Here is a 4,857-nt window from a genome sequence, read left to right as displayed (position 1 = left end):
TGAGGTTGGCCTGCCTCACTGATGTTAGAATCTTAAAATTCTCTGACTGGAGGAGACTGAAAGGTTAACTCATGAAGTTGTCTGGCTTCAGGTTGGCCCATTAATGAGTCCAGAAGTCAGTCAACATCACTTGCCAATTGTCTACTATGTCTGTATGCAGCATTCTGTATTAGGTAGAGAGATTTTAGAAGAGGAAGAAGAAGAAGAAGGAGAAGGAGAAGGAGAAGGAAAAGGAGAAGAAGGAAGAAGGAAGAGGAGGAGGAAGGAGATGATCCTGTGTGACCTTTGGCAAATTATTTAACCTCTCTAGCCTTTGGCTTTTGTTCTGTATAATGAGGGGATTGGACAAAGTAATTTCTAAGGCCCCTTTCTACTCTAAAATTCTATGACTATCATTGTGATTCCTGTCCTCAAGGAACTTACATTCTAAATAGCAGACAAGATGCATCTTCCTTCCTTCCTTTCCTTTCCTTCCTTTTTTCCTTCTTCAACAGACATAAGTGTTCTTTTTAAAGAAAAGTCAGTGGCATATTTGCAAAAATCTATATAAATAAGTAAAAATTAATATGGTACAAAATGAATGCATAAGAACTATGAGAGTCTTAGAAGCAAAGAACAATCAAAGTTGGGTCAGATTAATCAGGAAAGGCTTCCCGAAAGAGGCAAGGTTTGAGCAGGCTTGGTAAGGGGCAAGGAACATGCACAAGAAAACTTCTGGGTTTTTTTCAACAGTCCTTCATGCAATTTCCTTTCCTCTGCTATTATTAGCTTGGCCTTGTGGCAAGGTACTGCATGATGTGAATTAGAGTTTAATAATTTAAACCCTCTTGCAAATTCACAGACTGTGAATTGTGATGTTTCTCAGGGGCTCTGATCCATCACAAATGGTCAAATGGTAAGTTTGGGTGATAGAAGCATGAAAACAGGCTGAGAAGATGTAGGAAAAGAGCAAGGGTGGCATCACAGGTCATCAAAAGAGGCAGTCATGTAAATGGTCTACTTTATGGGACAACAGGAAACTACTTTCTCCCCCAAGCCCTGTGTTTCCCTTACCCTTGAAATTCCACCATAATTGATTCTTTAATTTGCAGCAAGAAGTTAGTGATATATATTGCTAGAAGGAGGGACCTAAAGCAGATTATTAGTCATCAAGGGAATAGAGGTAGGGAAAGGGAAAATATAAAAAGTACATGACAAATCCCCCAAACAAATGTCTTACTTCATAGTTTTGCTATAGGCAGCTAGGGAAAGAAGGACTATTTGATTTGGAAGCCTTGGGTTTCATGGGCTAAGTACATCATTTGCAATGGAAAACCACCTGGTATAGGTGCCAGAACAGGTCAGACAAAAAGAAATCAGTGGGCAACTGTTGTTGGCAAGAGTTATCTCACAAGGGTGTATGTTGACAACCTGGCCCAGTCTGGTAAAGGACTGTTCTGCTAGGCTATTATTAAGCAGAAGGGAAGGATTAAGGAGAGAACAGCATGGGACTAATACCACAGGTGGGCTGAGGGTGGGAGGTGGGGAAGAGTTTGGAGCCAAACATGTCAACTGCTTAATCTGTATTTTTCTTCCCACACCTTCAGATTCCATTTATGTCCCTCAGTACACTTGGACTCACACACGATTTGGGGGTGGGGGAAGAAGGCCATGTTGGCCTCAAGCCTGCCTGAGTACCTGCTGAGAGAGTTTTACACTTGTCACTAGGCCCCAGCAGCACCCAGGGCTCCATTTTACATCCCCAATTAGCCTTCAGCTCCGGTTCATGGCATCTCTGGCTTCCTGAGTGCAGATGCTGATGGTGGATGCCTACTGGGCTCCAATCGTCCTCAAGCTGCATCTAGTCTCTGTCAGGGAGAATTCTCTCAAGTGAATGATAGATAAGCTGGTTGTGAGTGGAAGCAGGTGGTTCCTTTTCTCTTCTGGAAACTGTTTTGTCTAGACAGGAGTTGTGTCAGTCAAAGCAAAGAGGATGGAGTACTTAATGGAAGAAACCTCAGACATGTTCTCATAGGCATGTGTAGAGCATGGACTGGGAGTGCCCTGCATTGGTGAATTCTCAGGGCCTTCACACGCTCATATTGATGTGAACTTAGGAAGGGAATTGTTGAAACTTTAAACCATTGCTTTTGGCTGTCAGAGCACAGGGTCAATAGAAAAAGAGAAGCTAAAGGAACTGGGATTGGAACAATCACCCATCCCCCATTGTCACACACACACACACACACACACACACACACACACACACACACAGGTTTTATTTGGAGGCAAGTTTTGAAATGACTGATTGGTATACTTATACACATATGTATATATTTTGGTTTTGTCCAGACCTGTAATTCCATGGATGTAGGAAACACTTGGTAAGGAACTTCCCTCTACTAAGTCAGAACAGGAGCTATTGGACAGCATAGTTCTGTCTGAGGCAATGGGAGATTAATTGATCCAGGATCATAAGCCATTATGGTAGCCACTGTACTTGGAACTGGGTTTTCCTGACTCAAAAAATCCTTTACCAATCATGCTATACTGCTTCTTCCTACATTTATGTATACATATACGGACAATTCTAATTGTTAAGATGTATTTCTTGACATCTAGTCTAATTTTATCTTTTGAAACTTTCACCTATATTTCCTAGTTTTTCCTCCTAGAGCCAAGTGGAAGTTTTTCTCTCTGTCATTTCCTACCAGAATTATTTTTTTCCAAGCTAAATATCCATGGTTTCTTTAGCTGAATAAGATATAACATGAATTTCAAAGAAACGTCTATCCAAAATATATGTATATGGGTTTCTCACATAGCTGCATATTATTGTCTAGGCAACATGGATTATTTTTCTTCCATTTTGTTTTTCTAGTATAGATGGTTGGCCCAATCTCTTACACATTTGGGCTAATTTTATTGAATGGTCTCTTGGAGCTCAATGTAAAATGTCAACTGGAATATTTGGGGAACTTTGCTATCAAAAAGGAATCCTTTCTTTGATTTATACTCTATGGAGGACATCTTTCCTGGAAAGAGTCTTAATGAGATTTTGGTTTCTCGTTTCATTCGTTGCCTCAGTGAGTCAACATGGAACAACTTCTACAGTTGTGCATCAATAGATACGCCATCTAGTTTGATAGACAAAGACTGTAGATTGTGTGTTATGACATCATATCTGATTCTTCATGACCTCATTTTAGGTTTTCTGGGTAAAGATCCTGGGTCATTTGTCATTTCCTTCTCTAGTTCATTTTACAGATGAAGAAACTGAGGCAAACGGTGACTTGCTCAGGGTCATGCAGCTAGTAAATGTCTGAAGCTAGATCTGAACTCAGGTGTCCCTGACTCCAGGTCCAGCACTCCATCCACTGTGCAAGCCAGCTACAGTGTAACATCAGTTAAATGAATGTTCACAGATGGTCCAAGAACGGTGTTATGCCACCTCTGACTTCATTACTAATGCTGCCACTGAAGACTTACAGACAGTCAGCCAACTCAAGCCGTTTGCATTTGATAGAACCAGCTGGAGACTGCGCTTAGCTGGCATTCAACTTCAAGAATCCAAAGTCACCTCGGTATCACCAAGAGTTGCTGGGATATCTTCATGATGGCATAGAGATAACCAAGCTGGAAAGGCTTCACGTATGTATTCAGTGACCAGCTAATTCTGATGGCTGAAGAATGGTGAAATCAGTTAACAGTCAGTCATTTAGTACTGGGCACTGTGCGAAGTGCTGGGAATGCAAACAGAAGCAAAAAGAACCACTTGTCACGTTCCCAAAGAACTTACATTCTCCTGGGGAAGGCAATACAAAAATGGAGCTGAAAAGGGGGGAAGGATGGGGAGCAAAGGGAGTGGGAGGTCTGCAGGTGAGGGCCACAGTAGCTAAGTCTGGAGAATAAGGAAAAAGAAAGGATGTCTGCAAAGGTTCCACACTTTCTTCAGCCTCGCGAGCCAGCGGTGGCCCATCCCGGGGAGTCGTCCCAGGAAAAAGCCAGAGAGAGCTCTGCCACAGCTGCCATGCGACAGCGACCTGGGAGCTGCCCAGGGGTCAAATGTGGCCTCAGAGACCTACAGGGAGAAGATGAGCAGGGACTCTGAGGAGATTGAGGCCCAAGATGAAGAGCCCAAGGGCCAGGAAGCATCAGATTTAGAAGAGAGGACTCATTATTATTTCCTTCTGTGGTCAAGAAAAAGAAAACAGGAACTAAAGAGAGAAAAGAGAAAAAGCACAAAGTAGATGAAGATGAAATTCAGAAGACCCAAATCCTGGTTTCTTTCTTTTCTGAAGAACAGTTAAAACGTTCTGAAATGTACCATCCATCAGCATTCCCCAAGGCTACTATTAAACGGCTGACTTCGCACAGTCAGTTACTGGCACCTCAGTATCTCATAATGTCCTCATTGTTATGTCAGACTTCTCTAAGGTATTCCTAAAGGAAGTGATAGTAGAAGCTTCTGATATGTGTGAGAAATGGGGATTGCTGCCACTACTACAGCTGAACACATGCAAGAGGCTATTCGAAGGCCAAAGTCAACGGGGCAGATTTCTAACTCAAAGCACACACAAAAAAGTCATCTTTCACTAGGTCTAGGGGGAGTTTCCTAAACTGTAAAAATGAAAATTCCAAGGACACCATGATCGAACATCTGCCCCCAAATTTTCAAGATTGAAGTTAGTTGGTGGAGAAGTCACTTTCAGATTTGCCTCCTTTTAATGTAGGACCATTTAGTTAAGGTTGTGATGGATGTAAGAGTTTTTTTCTTAAATGCCTAACTGAAAAGAGGCAGTGCCCTTATATATAGACCTCTTGCACTAAGCATACAAGAGTTCTGTTTTCAAATGGGTAAAACTCTTCTAAGGATCA

At 42.0% G+C, this 4,857-nt stretch overlaps 1 pseudogene; it reads left to right on the top strand.

Moving 5' to 3' along the window:
• Positions 1–3,404: 3,404 nt before the first annotated feature.
• LOC140507873 (transcription initiation factor TFIID subunit 11 pseudogene) lies at positions 3,405–4,578 on the top strand (annotated as a pseudogene).
• The last annotated feature ends 279 nt before the right edge of the window (positions 4,579–4,857 follow it).

This window comes from Notamacropus eugenii, chromosome 5, assembly GCF_028372415.1.
Source record: "Notamacropus eugenii isolate mMacEug1 chromosome 5, mMacEug1.pri_v2, whole genome shotgun sequence".
In the NCBI taxonomy this organism is placed as follows: Eukaryota; Metazoa; Chordata; class Mammalia; order Diprotodontia; family Macropodidae; genus Notamacropus; species Notamacropus eugenii.
The sequence above is the reverse complement of the archived record's forward strand: the minus strand, read 5'-3'. Positions and strand labels throughout refer to the sequence as shown.